The sequence below is a fragment of the Scomber scombrus genome, chromosome 8, assembly GCF_963691925.1.
Source record: "Scomber scombrus chromosome 8, fScoSco1.1, whole genome shotgun sequence".
Lineage (NCBI taxonomy): Eukaryota > Metazoa > Chordata > Actinopteri > Scombriformes > Scombridae > Scomber > Scomber scombrus.
In genome coordinates, this window is record NC_084977.1 from 14,870,597 (window position 1) to 14,893,040 (window position 22,444).

The 22,444-nt window shown below is 39.3% G+C and overlaps 1 protein-coding gene across 1 annotated transcript in view; it reads right to left on the reverse strand.

The window, feature by feature from the left end:
* The window catches only part of agbl4 (AGBL carboxypeptidase 4), a 280,426-nt gene that overhangs the window by 132,519 nt on the left and 125,463 nt on the right, over positions 1-22,444 (reverse strand). The window lies entirely within an intron of this gene.

Sequence of the window (22,444 nt, forward strand, 5' to 3'; positions counted from 1 at the left end):
ATATCATCATATGAAAACACATCTAACATTTTGGTAAATTAGATCTGTTTTCAGGATGCAGTTGGATGAAATTAGCCGGGTGTTTGTTGAGGTGACCAAAACTCCATATACTGTACTGTACTGTACTGTACTGTACTGTACTGCACTGTACTACTTGTTAGTTGTAGTAATTACACCCAGGATAATTATTTTTAACCTTTCAACTCATAGAGGAGTTTTTCATTGTGGAGTTGCTCTTTCACTGAATTAAACAGTTGAAAGTGGAAAAAAGTCTACATCATGAGTGTTATCAAATTATTATAATGTGCACAAAAAGGTTACTTATAGTCAAAAAGTAATGTAGATCATAGCTGACTAGATAAGCTGTCCTGAGTGATGACAGTCCCATACATTATTAAGTGACTGATGTCTAACTGATTACTCAATAAAAACAAACAGAGCAGATTAATTGGTGTGTGGACTTTGACTGTATGTGATAAATTGTAGTTTTTGGAATATGCATAACAATAAGAGCTTTGTGAGTGTGAAGGTCTTTTTAATCAATCTTCCTCAACTATTTTGCACAAGACGTTTTAAAAATATGATTTTCTACCTGCATTGTATCTGGCAAGTAATTATAAACCTGACCTGTTTTTTCAGTAATGCTGGAATAATGCAAAGCATCCAGAGTCACTCAAAACATGGATTCAATTCAAAAGCAACTGCAACTTTTGTTTACATCTTGGATAAATTGAAAGGTTAATCATTTTAATTTGCCTAATTTTTTTGCCTTCTTACAACAACAACCAAAGGAACTGTTGCCTATGCAAAGAGTCATGTAGATACATTTAAAAACTCCTCTGGGAAAATATTTTTGTGTATAGATGAACATCTAATCACTGCTCTTTTGAGAATGCAGATAATAGTAAAATATGGAAGAGGATATGAGGCTGCTGTGTTTGATAACATAATGCACATCTGAAAGCACTGAGGAATATGTTGAAAAATTTATGACTGTGGCAAAGTGGCCTGTGATGAGTCCATTTACTTGAAATATAAATTTAGTCAAAGACTGCAATTTAGCAATGGCAGACACTGGCAATGGGTTTCTTTTTATAATATTAATGTGTAAACCTACTGTAGCTGCTGAGGACAATAAATCAATAAATTAACCCGTTCTTTATTCTTTAAATAGTGAGTTTGGGTGTATGAGCACTCACTACTACTCTCCTACAACTGATTCACTTAAATTTTTGGCTGGACCCCAAAAGTGTAGCCAACTAAAAGCTTGGACCCAAAACATAATTTTAAGATTATTTTCTTCCAACTTATGCACATAAATATATGTCTGTGCATTGGACTTTGAGCACTATCAACATGCTTCTAAACTTGGAGCAGACACTGACTGAGCTGCTGCTGCTTTCAATACGAGGCCAGTATAGACAAGTTGTGCAGAGCTCTGCACTCCCTGTACAATATGTGTGCAACAGAAACAGAGGAGGTAAAAAGAAAAGACAGAGTGAAAAGCAGTTGTTGAGTGCCTACCTTTCATTTCCATTTAGGGGCAAAAAAGCAGATAACCTTCAAAACAACAACTGCCAAATCTAGCATGGTGTCTTTTTTTGACAAAATCAAAAAAACAAAACAGAAAAGCAACACAAAACAAACAAGAAGTAAAAAAAATAATTAAAAAAAGGTGAAAATTCTGTTTTTTAGTTACTTTGGATGTCAGATTCTGTGCAGGAGGAGTCAATTTCTACGTCTATTCCTTACAGATAATGCCTTCAGAAATAAAGCAATATGTCTTAGGCAACCTCTGACCTTTCCTCAGCCACTGTTCCAACAGAAGTGGAGACAGACAGAAAAATGTACAAACACAGTATGTGAATGATTCACTATAGATCAGGTGTGATAGTTATGTGAAGGTCCTCACAAGTCCAATAAACACAATCAAAACCAACCAACACAGTGCTGCTACACTTACAGTTTGTGACAACATCAGTATACAGCTCTTTTCAATACAAAACCTATAGAATACTGATGCTCATTAAAAAATATATATATATATATTCAAAGGGCAGAGACTGAACTGATACTCTTTGAAGATGAGATTCCTAAGAAATTGGTTCCTGATTTAATCAGATGAGCGCCTCTGAGAAATAGAAAGGGTTAATATGAATATAAATCCCCCCTCCACACACATACACACACACACACACCAAGTTAAAATTTGCGTTATATTTGCTCCCCAGTTCTCTCTTCCTTACTTACACATTGGATTGAACACACACTCTCTCTCGCTCTCTCTCAAAAACACACCCTCACACACACTCACAAAGCGATTATCACCAAAGGTACGTACGTCTGCTTGTAGCTGTTCCCACAGGGAAACTAGCTGTACAGCTTCTCCACTCTCATTTTTCATTGTCTGCTTATGATGCCCCATGTGTGCACACTGACTTTCATTTAACCCCTCACAACACACACACACACACACACACACACACACACACACACACACACACACACACACACACACACACACACACACACACACACACACACACACACACACACACACACACACACACACACTGACATGCATGTATGATGCCATCCCCTCCTTCTTGTCTCCATATTTTTCTCCCTCACACTTCCACACACACATAGCCTTCTTCTAAACACTGTATTTCATTGCAGTGGCTAAAAGGAAGCAATATAGGCGTGTCCCACAAATGCTGCAGTCACGCAGTGAGGCTACTGTGACTATTTACACCCCCTGCTCTTTCCCCGGTCAGACATTGGTCCAAGATTTCAAAAGAAGACCAAAAAGAGCATTCAATCCATTTTTTGGCAAACTTGAAACAAATGTTTTCACTATGCTGAGACAGTGAGGGGTCACCTGCAGAAGAGGACCCATGAGGTTAGTAGGTAGTGACACGACAGCAAATTAAACGCCTGAAGGTCATGTTATTCACCAGAACACACGGTTGTTCCAAATGCTACATCTTTATCTATTTATATTATGTAAAACTGTCAATCAGAACTTAATGTTAATGTTGCAAAAAATGTATCAAAATTTGAAAAGCCAATATATTCTTCATCAAGTTCCTACCCAAGCATTAGTAACCATCAGCAGACTGTTGTAGTTGACTGCGTAGTCTAATTTAACATCACTGTTCTTTTGTTTCTGATTGCTTTTGATCATCATGGTTGCTGTTATGAACTTTCACTGCTGAACTAGTTCATTATGTGTTGCTTTGTAGTTGGCAAATGACCATCTGAAGAGATACAGTAAAAATAGTTGTAATGATATGAAACCTTTGACTGCTCAATCCAATTTTCCACAAACAGAAATGATTCCCAGAAAATAATAGTTTTGTTTATTTATGTTTTCATATGGACAGCACTAACAAGCTTACTCTAATCTTAATACACTGGTAAGTGATCTTCTAACGTCATTGTGTCACAGTTTAGGATGATAGCAGATCAGCAATGTTGGCATTTGTTATGAAACATGTTTAACTAAAACATGTTCACTGAAAAGTGTAATGAGTGTTCTAATTACAAGGTTACAAGGTTATTAAAAAAAAGATATTTAATAATTGGTACCTTGATGTTTAAAAGTTACACATTAAGATAATATAAGAAATACTTTATTAATCCCTTAGAGGGGACATTGAAATGCATTGTTCACCTTGGTTGAGATGATCCCAGGCGTGGGTAACACAATGCAAAAGAATTCTCAGAATATTATTTATGATAAATGCCATTTTCCTCATAATTTCATGAATATTTGAAGCCGTAGGACCTCCACAGATAATTAATCAAGTTAAAAGTAAAAATAAAATCCTATATCTTAGTTAAAGTTTTGTCTTTTGTGCCTGTGGCAAAGTGTGCACTTCTATGCTGCCCTTTCTCTGTCATCAGGGCCAGAATGTGTTAACATGTACTGTTGTGTTTGTAGTGTGTGTGTGTGTGTGTGTGTGTGTGTGTGTGTGTGTGTGTGTGTGTGTGTGTGTGTGTGTGTGTGTGCGCGCGTGCGCCTGTGTGCATGTGCCTGTGTGTGTGTGTGTGTGTGTGTGTGTGTGTGTGTGTGTGTGTGTGTGTGTGTCTGCATGTGTGTATTGATTGATGCCTTCCAGGGCAGTAGCGTGATTGAAACACCTCCTCACCATAAAGCTGTCGTGCGCGTGATGGAGTCGCAGGGTCATTTTATGCATCACACCTGTCCCCCTTCCTCCCCACGCTGACACCCAATCAAATAGGAAAATGGGCATATTTGTTTTCCTGGCCTTGAGAGGGCTTGTGTGGAGGGTTGTATTTTTGTGTGTGTGTGTATGTGTTCATGTGTGGGTGGGACACAAAAAGAGAGAAAGACAGAGAGAGTTAGAGAGACAAGAAGAAAGAAGAGAGAGATTCATAGCATGCCTGATGAACACAGAGCAGAGATGGTCGATCAATCAGAGCAAAATTCTTTCTTGGTCAAACCAACTATTTTACATCACACAACTCCTTTTACACATACACACACACGCACGCACACACACACACACAATTTTACTTTAGATACGACCTGACATATTTTTATAGACAAAATACCCAACAGTGATTAAAATGACTTCCGCCTAGACTAGCTAAAACATTAGAAAAGCTGCAAACTACCAGTAATATCAAATCACAGAGTACATAGATGTAACATAACACTCTTATTTTGGATAATTTGCTGCTTGTAATTTTATTCAAGTAAGATTTTTAATGCACAACTTATATTAGTAATGAAGTAGTTTTAGATTGTGTTATTTCTACTTAACGTCATGGATACTTTAAGGACTCTGCTGTGCCGTACACCTCAGTTGTTGTCTAAAAACTACTAAAAACACGTCAGTGAGCCACACTTTTGCACTGAGGGCGATGTGCCTTTGAAGATTACGATCACTGTAGTGTATTGAGAAAAGACAGTAAAATCTAATAACAGCGAATACAACTACAGTCTCTGTAGAGTAGTTCATTTTTTCTGGATGTACAGGAACGTGGTTCTGTTTACAGAGCTTCGCTAACTTATTGTGCCAGATTTACCAGTTATAGTTGTATGATTGGATTAATCTCAGACTGAATTTGATTTTCAATTTCTATGCTAATTCAAATGACTTCTGAATCACAATACATTTCTATGAATATAACCTGTGTAGTTGAAATATTTTGCATTTGTATTAAAACTCTTATGGAAATAAAACAAATATTTCAGCACAATGGCAACAAATGAAAGTTTCCTCTCAGAAAAAAAACATTTTCACGGTCTGAAAAGTGAAGCCAGTTTGGAAGTGCCTTAAACCTGCATTCTCTCTAACGGCCAGCAGGGGCAACTCAACGGCTGCAAAAACAAGTCAGATTATATGAAAGTCTATGAGAAAATGACACTCCTTCTCACTTGATTTATTATAGTAAACACTTTACTAATGAGTTTATGGTTTCAATTGCTAGATTCAAGTCTTCTTCAATACAGCTTGATGTTCATTTTGTAAATTACTCTCCCATTTAAGTAAAATTGACAATAAAGCAGGGTCTGCCAACAAGGACATCAGATCAGAAGATGCTTCTAAGGCACGCCACGGTAATCTACTGCTTAAGACATTTTCCATATAAGTGTAATGTATATGTGTGTATATGTATATATATATATATATATATATATTCATACACACACACACACACACACACACACACACACACACACACAAACACACACACACACACACACACACACACACACACACACACACACACACACATATATATAATAATGATAGATGCCTCTATGTGCCATTCTTAAGTGCATAGTCTGACATATTTTGACATTTAATTTGGAGGACTTGTTGCAACAAATCCCCTGGATACATCGTTTTTTGTAATTTACAATATATCCACATTCATGCAGGTACTGTACATGGCAGAGTTTGACTTGACTTGAACATGATTTTTAGCTTGGCTCTCTTAGCTCATCTTTAAAGTGCATTGCACAGAAAAAATGTAATCAAAGTGTGCTAGAATGAGGCAGTGCACAACTAGGGAAATCTGAACCATCCTTTTATACTTTATTCTGTTCTCCTTGATGTGACTAATTTGACTGCTTATATGACATGTCACTGTACGACTGACTGACTGTAAAATACAGCAAACCTGTGTGCTGAGAAACATTTTGAGAAACCAGTCTCAGTTCTAAAATGTAGCTGAGAAAGGCCCCTAAAAATATGACCCTGGCTGGCTGCCGTAGTGTCTAATGCTGGCAAGACAAACGACATCTATTCCCGCTCGGTGCCTTTAATCAGCTTGTGATAATTAACGCCACACTCCATTGGCCAAACAAATATCTTTGTCAAGGTGCTCATTGCTGTACAAGTTCTCCTGTTCTCATAGGCAAGATAACAAGCAGCCTTTAATTGCCTTAATTTTGTGTCGTAGTAGTATTAGTGGTAGCCTCTATAGTCACCGTCTGTTTCCCTCCCTTCTTCCTCCCTCTTTCCCTCCTTCCCAACATGTACATAAAATATTTCATCATGTTGAGCTGGTGGGCAGTGGTAGTGGCATCAGACTTTAATAAAGTGAACGACCTTGTGGGATTGCAGAGGGGATAGATTAAGTTTGCCTTCCCTACTGGCAGAAGAAGCCACCTCTGTGGGGTTTCTTATCTTGAGCTTTACTTAATTACCTGCTTTAATTCTAACATTCTCTAAAATGACCCCTCACCACGATGAGACAAGCTGTTTTAATTAAACAAATGAATATGTCGCTTATCGTGTGGGATCAGAGCTCTCGTTTGTCACAGTAACAGTTAAGGATGCTGCTGATGATCACGTTATCTGGGAGTTGGCCTTGGTTTCACCACACACAGAGGAAGGAGCAGCCAATGCTATCTTTACAGTATGTGGTACTACTGTAGAGATATGGAAGATAACAAACAGGCCCATTAGATATAGCAGACATGTCCACTTAGTCACATTGTAATCTGATGAGCTTCATAATGTAGCTATATGTCCCTTATTATGGTGGCGAAAAAGGTTTATAGCCTCAGGCAGGGAACTCTGAGAGAGGAGAGGAGTTGTAAGAAATAAACATGAGGGAAAAAATGAAAGGTACAACAAACCAAAAGAAAACCAAAAATAGTCTACCAGCTAGTCCCAAAGTCCCTGACACTGGCCGGCTTGTTTATGGTAGTTATATAACAATATTTTAGAGTGTGCAGAGGGTTCCTGTGCAGCGCTGCCTGACCAAATTTAATGGGAGAAGTGTCAGAGAAGACATTATACCAGCAGGGGCACGCACAGCCCTATTACATATGGCTGCTGGCTGCTAATGTGTATTAGCAGGAGACAGAGGAAGCAAGGTGAAGATAAGTGATTTTGCAGTAGCTGGTTAAGTAGGACAAAGGAGGGAGGGAGTGTGTTAGGGAGGGTGAGACAGAGAAAAGAGATCAGGGATGGACATGGCTAAAACCAGAGTGAAAGCAATTGTGAGTTACTTATTATGACTGCGTGGAGGTGTAAAGACACACACAATTTAAGTTGAATGCTAAGTTGTAAGGACTCCACTGAAACTTTGAGGTCAATAGTAGAGTCCCTGCTATATTGTGCTCATCAACAGATATGTGTACTGTCAACGTATCTTAAGTAAGACATTGAGGCCCAAATGCTTATTCAATATAGGCAGCTCTGCAAAAAAAGCAATCTAAATGTTCTAAATCAAAACGAGACTGCTAGAGCATCTCAAAACACTAACCACTAAAACAAGGTGACAGCCAGTATTTTCTTTTGGTTAATAATTTAGTGAGAATTGAAGGCTGCTCTTGGCAAGAAAGCGTGAGTTTACTGTGTTTATGCCTGTCAGCAGCAAAATTCCAAACACAGTATTTTTCTACGAGAGGGGGCACCTTGCCCAGCCGAAGAATCCCAAATGCACTGAAAAATATAGAGCTGTGTGCCTTACTGCCAAACACATTAGCTCTCGTTTTTTTATTTAAGCCTTTGTCAAACTATCTGCAGTACTTCAGTCACACAACCACTGTTTTCAAGGGCTCATTGGCCAAGTTTTGCCACTCGACACCAGAGCTGAAAGAGTGTGCTGGTATTAAAGGAGTGAGGAGGCTCCTCAGCTTGGTCTTTGACAGCCCCCTTGAACTCTGTGGGCCTGGTGATAAAGTGGCTTGATGAGTGGGCAATCTCTGTCTGCCAGCTGCTGGTCTGGCCAGGGGAGCTGGGAAGGTGCCAGAGTGAGTGAAGACCCGCTCCGTACAAACAAAAACATAGGCACACACACACACACACACACACACACACACACACACACACACACACACACACACACACACACACACACACACACACACACACAGTGAAATGTGAATGTACGCTTGCATGCACATATGTATAACCATGACTGCACCCATGCATTCACACAGTTTACACACATACATACACACTTGTAACTCAGTTATATTGGGTTGTCTCATCCCGCAGCCCATTATCAGAGCCGTGGGAGACCTGGGAATGTGACTTCACATGTCCCCAAAAGAAAATATGGAGACATGAGTCTCTTGCACTAATTCCCTGTGGAGTAGTCACTGAGTGTATATGGGATTATGTGTTTGTGAATTTCAATATTCAAATTTAGGTCCCACACTGAGAAATCATAACAAATTCAGACCCTGACCTACTCACAATGCATCAAAAAAAAGGGGGAAAAAATCATTCATTCATATTCATTTATATATTCATCCGTTTTTACAGTTGGCTGAACAAAACTCATCACTGGCTCGCTATGCCTTGACTCTATAGACTCAATCTCTTTCTCCATCTCTGCTACTAGCCTACTAGCGTACCTCCAGTACATACATGCCCAGCATCCACAGCCCAGACATGATGATTTAAATAATTAAATACATATTTAAAAATATTTCCACTCTGGAAAAGAAAAGCATTTAACATGACAATAAAATCTTAAAAGATGAAATCTGAAATGAAATCTTTTAAGAATCAGAATTATTTTTGAAAAAAAAGAAGCTTTTATCTGCAATAATTATTTTTTTTACAACACCTTTCTTGTATTAATCTTGCACAGATTTTTGGGCATACTAGCAGCATGGCTCTAGTGATGGCACTGTCCTATGTCAATCTGTCAATCTGTTGGTCAGTCGGTCGGTCCACTACTTTGGCACATATGTCAACAACTATTGGATGGATTGCCAAGGAATTCTGCACATACATTCAAGGTCCCCAGATGATGAATCCTAATTACCTTGATGATCCCCTGGCTTTTTCTGTAGCACCACCATGAAGTTGGTATTTGTGGCTTTGAGTGAAATGTCTCAACAACCACTGGACTGGATGGATGTTCAATGTTCAATTAAGAATAAACAGTAATAACTTTACTTTACTATGTTTTGTATGACTACTGTAAATACTGGTGACAAATGATGTATGTTTGGTGCTAATCAGTAAATATTAGCATTTTAACACATTAAACTAAGATAGTGAATATGTGATAAACATTATACAGTACCTGATTAGTATCTTCATATTGTGCATTATCATTGTCACTATGCGACAATGCTTCCTTAATGCTACCTCAAAGCAGTGCTGTGCATAAGTACAGCCCTGTAGAGCCACTAGCATGACTGTAGACTTCTTCCGAGTTTGACAATTGAGTTTGTAAATCTTCAGTCATTTTAAAGAACAGCTGTCTATATGGGCCACGTAATGGTACATGCCCATTTATACCTTGCGTGTGTATTTATTTCACTTGTGAGCATACGTACTCCACTTAACACCCAGAAACGAAAGATAAAACTTTTTATTTTAACCATATGTTAGTAAATCTTATATTACAACCAACACAGAACATGTAACTCTAGTTATCATATTATTTTTTATTGCATCACCACAAATAAATGTGAGCCATTTCAATCACACTGCATTTTGACAGACTGATTCATGACCAGGAGGGGAGATTTATGAACAATAACAACAATATGAATCTGACTGTTTGCCCCATGAATATTCAGATGTCATCAACTTGTGGATCTTAACTAGATTACAGGTTTGTACGTTGACATTTATGGCTTTCAAACTGAGCAAAGTGCTTCCTGGCTGATTGCGCCGACATATCAGCTGATAATTCAGGAAGTAGAATACACATGAGTAGATTGGACGGCATTGTTCACTAAATGACACGATCTGTCTTCCTCGCCACCTCCTTAATTATCTTCCTCGGTTATAATTACACGTGTGAAGGTCCAGAGGACAATCACTGTTGTGTTGTACTGTCTGCTAGCTGAAGTTAGATGAGATAGCAGGAGATACTGTGGTGGCCGACACTGGCTGTTAATGAAGGTTACTGTCTGCTGTTTCGAAATCACAAGCGTTGATTATGAGAATAATGCCAAATGTACATTAATCATTCTGTGTCTTTTCACTTGATTAATAGCACTACTGTATACATTTGCTGCTGCTCTAATGTATACTCTAAAATGACACAATGGCTTTGTAACATTAGAAAAACACAACAATATGGCAGAGTTAAAATAAAATGGTGTAAATGCAGCAGAGGTGTCCTTTAGTTGACAGTAATTGTTCCTTAAAATCCACAATATTACCACCCATAAACAGCTGACAGTCAGGACACACTGGAGGCTTTCATTAAGAATAGTGATGACTGAGAACAGCGAGTGACCTGGGGGTCCTTAAGCAGCCTTGTAATTCTCTCTTAATGAAGCCGATGAATAAATGATTTGAGGCGCTCTGCATGAGGAGTCTGATCCCCCGTCAGCATGTCTCTGTGGGGTTAGGAGGAACCTCAGGGGAGACCCCCTTCTTGCTCCTTCTCTATCCTTTAACCCCCAGTTTTCTGCAGTGATTCCCTCCCCTCAATTTGTCTTTTTCACCTTCCAGCCTCTCCTCCAACTCTGCCTCCTCTCTCCTCATCCCTCTTCCCCCACTGTCTGTGATCCTAATCTCCTCTAAAACATCTTTTCCTGGACTGTGGGAGTTGGCAGATAGTGAAGGCCACCGTCAGACTCTGACTGACTCATCCCGTCATAAACAACTGGTGGGTGTTGGCATGCTGGCAGCCCTCCAGTTTCAGACACGCTTGTTTTGACAGGTCATTTTTTTTGTGATGCTGATTGTTATTTTCCCTGTTATTGTTTTTCTTCCCCATGACTTCAGATGTGGGGTAAAAGTGTAACTCTCAGAGATCAGGCAATCTTACTCTCTGGGCCAGAAAACAAAGATGACAGTAATAAAAAGGAGAGCCAATTGCTTTTTCATTTCATTTCCACTGGGAAATCAGGCTGGGGGAGGAATAAAGGAGCTATAATAATAAAGTTTAAGGAAAAGGGCCTATGGCTTTCCATTCCCTAAGCAATCCACAAGCAGTAGCCACTGCGGACAGTACATTGCTCAGGGTCATGCACATTATTGGAGGGAAGGTTGGAGGTTGTGAAGGAAGTGGCAGATGATGTGCTGGAAAAAAACATAAAGACTACTTATTCCCAGTGCCATGAAACACGGCATGGACAAATCTGACGATGGGGTCATTGGACATTAAAGCTTTTTCTCCATTCAACACTTTTGGAAGATGAAAGTCTATCCTTTCCATTTGCCTTAGTATCATGCAGAGGACAAGACTAGAAACTGATGAAATGGCGAATGAAATAAGATCCTGCTGGGATTTACTTGTAGGCCAGGGACAAAATTCAGGTACGGTATTAAGGTCTGAAACGGCTCTCAAAAGCAGATTTTAGTAGTTAAGATAATTCTACTCAACAAGAGTGTTTTTTAACAGTGCATCATTCTATGCAGTGGCATCGTTATATTGCTCATTACAATGGCACATAGTGCAGCTATCTCCGCATGAACATCTGAGTTAATGGGCCACAATAAAGACACCACTGTCTTCATTTTATGGCTCAGTTTTCTAATGGCCTACTTGGCTTTCTTGCCTGCTCTCTCAAAGGAGCCATCTAGATCTCTTTAAGACCTCCGATATTCTCAGCACACTCTTTCCTCCTGGCCCATGTTTCCCTCCATCCATTCTTCCATTCTTCCTCATTCCTATCCCCCTCCCTCCACTCCTGACAGCTACAGGCAGCCTGCAGTAGCCCAGGGCCGTTCCTGTGCCTTTAGTTTCATTAGCAGGCCCCAGATGCTTAGCTGCTTACAAAATTATGAAGGGCCAAAGCCAACCGCCTCCAGATGGGGCCCATCTATATTCAGATGAGCTGTTTCCTCACATTCAGAGCAATCCTAGCCTGATGTCCTACAGTGTCGTCAACAAACATGCTGACAAACACAAACACAAGCAAGTACAAACAGATGCACACATTCACAGAGGAAACTGTGTGCGCATGTCGTGCACACACTCAGGGCCACCCAGGCAAAAGAAAACACACACACACACACACACACACACACACACACACACACACACACACACACACACACACACACACACACACACACACACACACACACACACACACTTCTTGGCTGGGTGGCACTGCTCTCTCTCTATAGGAAAACAGTAGCTTAGCTGGTGCACTGCGGGTCTGAGCTGTCAGCTTAAGCTTTTATCTTGTATTGTTCTGTGGGCAGTGACGCAGGGGACTCTACACACCACCAACTGACCACCCTGACAACACAAAGGTTACAGATATTTTAATATAAGATGTTTATTATATATGATGAGGAGCTACTCATAACTTTGCGTTTATCTTATGAAGTACTTCCTAATCTACTTCATTCCCACTTAGATGCTCACACACACAAGTCCAAATGTTCAGATTGGCAGCTGGAATAAAAAAAACAGATCAGTCACCTTACAGGGCTCTCAATGCAATGTGTCCCCAACACATTAATTTCTAATCAGGATTAGTGGCTTTTATTACAATTTGACATACTTAGTGGGACGGTCATTAGGGTATTTAAAGAACATTATATAAACAATATGATAATGACCATGAAGACTCTGTTTCAGTAATGACAATGAGCATCAACAAAGCTGGCACAGTAAGCGAGGCAGAGTAAATAAATCATTCTTATATCAACTTGTCATCATTCTACATTTTTATTCCTCTTTTTTCCTCTTGTAACTTTAACTCTGCTGCAGTAATTAAATCACAGTCGTGAGTTTTGAGACAGTCCAATCCCCCGAACTTCACACTCCATTTCACCGCTCACATCTCTGACACCCCGACGCATTCATGCAGCACAGAGAGGAGACCCATTTCAATACAATCATACAAGCAACACATCCATGACAGTGTCTTGTCACACACACACATACACACAGATACATAAATAAAAAGGATTGTTGAGAGCTAATGAAGATTGTGTGTGTCTCTGTCTCTACACATTCATGTGACAGAAATAGTTTATGTATAAATGAGAGCACATGAGAAAGTCATTGAGGAGAGGTGAATGCAATTAGGGGAGGAGAAAGATTTCTTCAAGGATCTATTTTCAAAAGAGAGAGGAGAACAAATTGTGGGCCTGCCAGCCAGAGATACTGGCCACACTAAAACATCTGTGAAGCTGGATGCTGCTGCACACTACTGTTGACTTAGCGGACCGATCTGAGTTCATTATGGTCTCTGACTCCAACACGCACACATGCATGCACACGCACACACACACACACACACACACACACACACACACACACACACACACACACACACACACACACACACACACACACACACACACACACACACACAGTCCTGTGTTGGGCAGAATGCAGATATCAACCAATCCTACAGAGTGTCCTAATATGTCCCGTAAACACCTGACAGCATGGCTTTGTGGAATCGCTGAGATACCCATAATCCTTTAGTTGGAGTCAGGGGGTCAACTCACCATCGTGCTGAGCACACCCAATAAGCTTCAAACAGCCTATAGCTAAGCATCAGCACCAAAAACCCACCATAGTATTCTGCACAGCATGCAGCCTTCTGCCTGCTATATGCAATGTTAATCAAGAATGGGGCAAGCAGCCCATGTGTTAATAAATACTTCAATCTGAATTTGTCCTGTGTAGCACTGGGCTTGTGACCACAAAACATTTTGCAAAGTTCATGAGATCAGGCTGCTGAAACAAAGACAGCTAAAGGTGAGGTCTTCCACCTAAAATACTAAAAGCATTCGCTGACTTACAGTACAGTAATCAGGGGACTGTTGGCTGCAGAAAAACTGCAATGCCTCACCTAGTTCATTATAAGATGACACAACCAATTTGTACCTCTGCCTGCTGCAATCTACCAAATCTCCCCTGACAAAAGCATTTAGATTAGAGCGCTTTCAGGGAGGCCTGCGCTGACATGCGTACCCAGCCTGTAAAAGGGGAAATGAAGTGCCTTTTTAATTCTCCTCCAGGCAAACATAAAACTGTCCAGGTAAGTCATTTGTGGGCTGAATGGAGAGCCAGAAGCAAGTTGCCGCTCTATCGCAACACCTCGCTCGCTCTTTCTCCTTTTTTCCCCGACCCGTTCTCTGCAAGACAAACATATGCTATATTGTGCACACCCACACACCCAAATTCTCACATGCACATCCTTATCCTCATCTAGAAGATTATTAATCTATTTGTTACATTTTGTCCCATTATTTCTCCCACATAATCTTCTTTTACCTCCTCTGGCAGCATGCTAATGAGTTTCTGTGAACAAGGAAGCTGCACGTGCTGTTGATTGTTCTGATTGGCGCCTCTCCCTCTTTCTCATTCTCTCTTCCTCTCTCCCTTTCTGTCTCTCTCTCCAGTTTGTTCTACACAGAAGAATAAAGACTCCCAGATGGAATAGAAAAGTAGAAATGGAGAGAGGTGCCATTTCATCTATTAAAATAGAGCTTAGAGATCACTTTCCTCTCTGAAGACTTTAAAGACAACTGGAGTAAGGTGGAAAAGGAAGTTAGAACATGAACACTACTTGGTTAAGCTTTAGACTACGGTTCACAAGGTGCAGCCTAATTTGTTCTTATAGTGAATTTATGTGGTCTGTAAGTTGTGCTGATGATGATTCTGACTGAAACTGTGTCACCTTTTCCACATGAAATAAAGGTATTATTCTGCATGTTTAGAGCCTCCTCTTCTCGTTTGTACCAACACAAACGAGTTTGCTTTATTGTGAGCTAATTTTGACCAGAAATCCATGTTGCAGGAGGTTATTTTCTCCAGCATATTATAGATGTGGTATGAGGCACTTGCTTTGTCTGTGCTGATAGCTGTTGGCCCCCTGCTAAGAGACCACGCTCGGTCACGGAGTTGAACTGATACAATATATACTGTAGCATGATAGGAACAATGTCTCTGTAAAGGCAGATCATAAAGACATTCTAATTTTTCATGATCTAATATCGTCATATTGCACACCCCTACTTGACTGTATTTGTCAGAGTATGGACTCTTTTATGTAAAACAAGCAGCCAAGGATATGCACAACATAAATTCCAAACGCTGCCTGTATTTCAGCCCATTGCTTCTGTACAACCTGAGTGGACATAAAGTCATATCTCTTAAGCACAGTGTTGTTGATCAGTGCTGAGGATTGCAATTATTTGGGTGCTAGTTGAATTTCAGTGAAGAAATATTTTACTAGTTACTGTATGTCAATAGGAATAATGAAGTACAATAGCCAAGGTAAAATATGGTAATTGTGGTGTAATGTGTAATCATAGACTTATATCCACTAAACAATGACTTTTCTTTTGCCCCTTCTTGCAGTTACGGATGGCTGGGTGAGTGACCCTAACCTCATCCCTCAGTTCTGTGTTCAGCCAAGAGGACGTTATACAGTGACTCCAGCTGAGGACCTGGAGTATGGAGAGGTAAATGACCTTGCACGAGTTCTGAGGCCAATAGAAATCAGAAAAATTATGGCCTGATAAATATTCAGTTTCATATAAAGTATACAGTTCTAAGCAGCATTCAGAGCCTTTCAAAATACATGTATCCATGTCTGTTACTGGTTCTGTGGTCCCATCTAGTTGTGTAGCATGGCTGTTCTTATATAAAGCAAATATTCTTAAAGTTGGTAGAGAACTATTTAGGTATGGTTACAATGAGATTTGGACTTACTCACTAGACAGAAGAATACGTGACAATTATATATGTATGATATTGACTGACATTAATGCATCATTGTATTATTTATGTTCACCCTCAATGATGAGAGAAGAGGATGATTCCAGTCAAGCACTGGTGAAGATTCATTCATTAGTGACATTGATGTTTCCGTCACCAGCAATCACTCCACGGCAAAGGCCAATGCCACAGGGAGCTCGGTTGTGGTTATAGCCATGCAAATTCAAACCTCACCCATTGCATCAGAGAGTGGGTCCTCACCTTTAGCCAGAGGACAAACTGGGTGGCACTACACAGATTTGGCATAGTAGAGTAATATGGCCTCAAGTACAAGAAAGTTATTGGATAGAGAAGAGGCCGTCTGTAGCAGAGAGAAGGGGGGTTGTTGAAATACTGACTGTGTGCAAGAAACCAAGAAAGAGGCAAAATACTAAAACATCAAGGAAGATGCTCATTTGCTACCCATGATCCTTCTGAGATGAGACTGAGCACCATGTTAATAGTACCAAATATGATTTGTGAAGCAGTTCATATCTCTGATAGATAATAGATATTTGGGAGGAGCTACTCTTCTTCATAGATAAGGCTTTTTTTTTTAAAGTAGCAGATCTGACAATGCAAAGAAAGAGTGTAAAGATGCATATGGCTGCATTAACCCTCAGCCACAGCTTCCTGCTGGTGAAACAAAACCACTGCAAAAGCAATAATAAGAGGGGCTAATAAAGATATTCAAAAACAAAGACAAATGTGCAAAGACAGATTAATGGTGGAGATGTTTCCCTAACAGAAGAGAGACATATTGTCATGTCTGAAGGAAACAGAAGAGATCCTTAAGGAGTATCCTTTCTTCTACCAGGAAACTGTAATGAGGCTTCATTTCAGGGAACTAACAAGTGCCCAGATTGATGACAGGTTTGAAGAATCCACATCTACCAAGTTCAATAGAATCCTGCGGTAATTTCAGGTTGTTCAAACTGAGCCCCCCAGCAGAACAGGCACTATTCTGAGCCAAACCCTGTCAGGGGGTGAAGAAATGTGTGCAGTTGTAGTTATGCTTCTTGCCCATTTCAAAGAGCAGCAAGATAAGATGTTCCTAAATGTCGATGACACAGACATGGCTGCTTGGTGGTATCGACTGATTTTGACACCATCAAGCTACCATAGACACCCTTCATTGTGGTCTGTGGTAGGTTGTGCCTAAAGATAATTTCCATCTGTCTGTTTAATTGCTAATTTCAACGTTTTTATGTTTACCCAGGTAATGGGTCAAGAGGATTGCAACATGCACTGCAAAAACATGCTTAGAGCTGGAGAAGTCATGTAACAGAAATTTTTGCTGTCCTGTTTTCATTTATTTTTACTTGACACACTTTTTGTTGTGTAGTATAGAAACAATATGGGCTGCTCAAGGCTGAAGTCAACTAAACAGTATGTGGCGCACCTCATTTTAACCTCCCTGGATCCTTATAACTGAAACAAGCTATTTACTGGCTACGGTAATCACAGTAGTCTTTTTCGCAGGGAACAGCCCACTCACTGCCAAGATGTTCATGGATGCAGTGGACCAGGTCATAATCAACCAGCAGTGTCCGAGCTTTAAACAGTTATTTAAACAGTTTTTAGTCCTGCTTGAGAAAGGGGCTCTGTGAATGGAAATGCCAATTGTATATTGAAGTCATGAGAATTTGAAGTCAGGAGTCACACTTTTTTTCTTTCTTTTTTTTTTTTACTCAGATTAAGGATTATACAGGACCAATGCTATAGTGAAAGTGTGCTCTGTGTTTACTTGTTAAGCTCTAAAACATGTATTGCTGAAAGGTACAGTAAGCAATATTCAATGCATTGTGTTGCACTAAAATTACCCCTTGCAATGTGAGGGTCATCACTGTGTGTCTTCTTCCCACCATACAATTTACAGCCACCCAGGTGTTATTTCCTTGTTTGAGCTTTCTAAATTTCTGTATCAGCCCAAACAAACTTCTCCTCTTCATACTTACGCCACTTCAACTTCATTCAAAGCACCTCTGAAAAATTACATTCTGCAGATAAATGTATCCAAATTTCAGATCAGTGGCATGAGTGGCTCTGTAGCTGCAATCAGCACTGTGGCGACAGAAACACTTTAATCAAAGCAGCTTACCTTGTAGCTGAAAGTGTCCAGCCTAACCACACTTTCAAATTGTAGTTCACAGACAAAATAATCCAAGTAATGCAACAGGAGCCTTGTGAGAGTGAAATGTAGTCCTCATTTCCATCCATCCATCAAAAACACATTTTTTTCATGTGTGTTTACAGACTTTCAACACACTGTACCACAGTTCTTGATTTTGGAGTCATTGGTTGTTAATTATTTGTTCCATTGTGATGATTTGCTTTGTGCTGTCAACTGTGTCTTAACAGGCTACTGAAATGCAGTGGAACAGTAGAAAGACCACAAGACAGGTTGTTGTGGGATACTGACTTTTTTAAATGGGATGTACTGTGGTTGTTATGGATATTGAACTTAATATTACTGGATATTTTGTTGGGCCTATAACACAGTGTTATCCACATTCTTCATCCTAGCAGCCACAAATAACTATGTAAACAACCACTTGGAAACAGCAATCATCAAATGTTGACACCTTGACAATTACCTAATTAATACCCTATCACCTACTTATGAAAACCCTAGTGATCGCCTGTATTTTGAAGCAATTACCTAGAAACCCCCTAGTACACTACAGCAACCCCCTAGTGCACCCAAGCAACCAGTTTAGAAAGAAGCAACAATCTTAAAATTGTGTAATGAAACTTGAAGTTGTTTATATATTTCTATTTTGTTAATTTTGTTAAGAGGGTCTCCCTGGAACCACCCACCCCTGTATGACACAAGCCCAATATGAATGTTATAGATGTTGCCATATGAGCTGTTTTTGTTTCTTGATGCTCTTTGATGTCCCCCAGTTTGGTTAAGAGCATTAACTGCAAAAAAAGGTTAACATAAGAAAGTTGTATAATGTAATATGCCTTTTCCCCTGATGTTTTGACTACAATTAAAATTGTTTTTGTTGCTTCACTTTCATTTGTGTTGTTCTCCACTCTGAAGCCTTGCCTATTGGGGACACTTTTAATGGTAAGTCCACAATAAATCATATTTGGCTAAAAGTCTCTGCTCTCTTGAGGTTGAAAATGTCAAGCATGTTGCTGCTCTAAATGACTTTAAATGATCATTGAAAGCTTATCATTCTTGCTTCTGCCACTTCCTGCCTGGACTACTGCAATTGTTTTCCTGACTTTGCCTTTACTCATTTTACTTTTGTCAGATTAATTGGTGTGTATGTGTTTTTAATCACTGTAACATCACTGATTGGGTGCAGCCAGAGACACAACTGAAAGGCCTGAAGGTTTCCTCCTTGAGAGCGACACAGCTTTGTGTATACACTTTTTAAAAGAGACTATGCATTATGTTTGATGTAATGAAAATAGTTTGCTAAACTTGTATCCAGAATTAGAGTTTGAATGTTAAGTAAACATAACTGTAAAACAAATTAGATTAACTTGAAATAACAAAGAAACATATCAAATTATTGACAATTTACATACATTTATATGTAATGTAAGAAGGCAAAACAAATAAAAAGTAATAATAATAATAATAATATTTGGGGGGGTTTTCTGTGCAAAAATGGCATAATACTTAAAATAATAGTTGGGTTGCTAATTTATTTATATATATATATATATATATATATATATATTCTGTAAAATTAAGATTTTATTTTTTTTAATTTGATGTATTTATTTTTATACAGTGTACTTTACTGGTACACCAATTTTCTGTGACTGCTTTACTTTAATTACTGTATGTGGTTGGCCATAGCCTAAAGAGTTTCACATTTCTTCAGATTTTGGCTGGTGTTACCAAACCACTTTTACAGACAAACATTAGATATTCTCTCTCTTCTTCTACATATTCACTCTGATTCATAAATCACTCCATCTCCTCTCTGCAGTCAGACCTGTGACAGATAATTAGTTGTGTATGTATGTGTGTGTGTCTCTCACTTTTTCCTTCGCTTGGTTTTTATTAAAAGATTTTGTCCATGTCCCTTATCGCACAGACAATGTTGACGGAGAGGGAACATCATATATAACATTTTTTTAATCTAAGAATCTTATATAAAACCCATAGACTGCCAAATGATTGCTATGGTTCCCGCTACGAAATGGAGTTGAGAGTAAAGAAACAACACAGAACCTAGTCTCTTTTTTAAATTAAACATGCAGCAAAGCAGAGAAAGAGGCTGCGGGCACTATATACATGTAATAAAAATTATGCTACAGTAAAACTTCCCAGTAAAGCTGTGAAATTAAAAAGCATGGATGTGAAAGACAATAAAGCTATCCAGTCTCTTGAGGAAGACACTGCACGTTTAGAGCCTTGGCTGAATATCCATTCCTTTCTTTTTGCCTTAGGTGTAACAACTATGACCACAGAGAGATGAGCAAAGAGGGAAATAGGTGAGACAGAACACTCTAGGCACCAAATATTGACGTGAATGTGTTGTAGTTTATGTCAACTACATAGGGAATTAATTCATTTCAATATATCATGTTTTAATTCTAAACAGGTGAATCAAACATTGTACCGTACCACAGAGACACTTGTTGTGGTAAATAATCTTTGTTATCACATTCTGAAGACATTATATAGTTGTAATTTGTCTTACTGTGGTGTTACCTGTGGGGAATCATACCAAGGACGCTGGTGCATTCTTGTCTACAGTTCCTCTGTGTATACTTACATGTGTGTGGTTGAAATAAAGGCAAAGGATGGAGGCTACAAGTCTTCTCAAACAGCAAAATGGGGGTCGCTTGATGTTTTTATGAAGCAAGTCTGTTTGGAAATGAATCGTTAGTCTCTGTTTTATTGCTCAAATTACCCGAGCTGGTCCTTGTCCTGTTTGCCCTTAATTAACAAGCGTTCAATTCCCCTATTAATTAGCACAGGCTATTAGCTATTTTACATCACTCTTCATTTGTCGACAATTAAAAGGTCTATTATTAAATGGCATGCCACATGGTTAATTGTGCAAGTGGCTCAGCAGCAGGGGAGGAGCAGGAAGGGGAGAGTGTGGACTCACTGAACGAAGGAAGGAGTCAGAGAGGTCTGCTGTAGTTCTAACATAACCTTTACAGTCTGTCTGTCTTCAGTCCTCTGCCTGACACTCTGTCCTCAAGAGAGAGACCATCTCTCTCACCACTGTCACACACTCGCTGCGTTCAGACCCAGATGGGCCAGCTCAGCAGTAGAGTTAGAGGATGAGAGGTGTGTGTGGTTCGGGATATGATAGGAATAGGAGGGGTCTTTATAAGGCTGACAAGTGCAGTTTATTTCATACTGGAGAATGGATCCGTATGAAATATGAGCAGGTTTAGTACAGCCTTGTTTTTAGTATAGTTTTGGTCGGTTTTTGTTATTTCAGGTGTGTTTGTGTCTTTCTAATCAGAATCAGAGTCACTTTACAATGCAAATACAATAAATACATAAAAGTTTGTGTCAGTAAAATAGTAGCCTGAGAGTTTATTTGTGTTTCCACATTCTCTTCATAATATGACTTAATAAGTTATTTATCAGTTATTTACACATTCAAATCAGCTATATACAGCATTTTTATGTTGAAAATGGATCATATGACTACTTGTACGTGACCAGGTCACTTGTGTTCATTAACTTGCAGATATTTAGCATATCACCTGACTCTGCAGTTCCCCAAAGCTCTATGGAGATTTGTAACTTTTTTCAACTCATTATTTTCAGCACACTTTCATTTTCACTGCTCTCATATAATCTCTTTCAGTAACTGTATTTTCAGAGAAAAAAGCTCCAAAAAACAATTATACATTACCTGCCCACTATCAAACAACAGACAGAAAAAGTAAGAACCGAGCTGGTGAAGGCAAGAGCCAACTATTTTGTTTTATGCTCAACAACAAATATAAACAGGCACACCTATGTTTCCATGAATTTTCATCTAATGAGCGATTAGTCTTTCTTCAACATCACTAATGGAGCAACCTGATGACCTGTCAAATTTTAGCCTTGCTAGAAACTGCTAGCACAAGCTAACATTAGAAAACAGACAGAGCAGCATGCTGCAGTGTTCCCTCCAAGACAACTTCAGCTATAAAGAACCACTAATGGCATAGATATTCTGTTTGTGGCTACAATTATTACAGTAGATAACAATTACATCTGTATTTTATTGCTGGAGCATTGCTAGCATTAGCATCTAGCCTCTTTCTGTAAACAGATGTAGCTTATGTGATGTTACATTAGAGTCTACAGGGA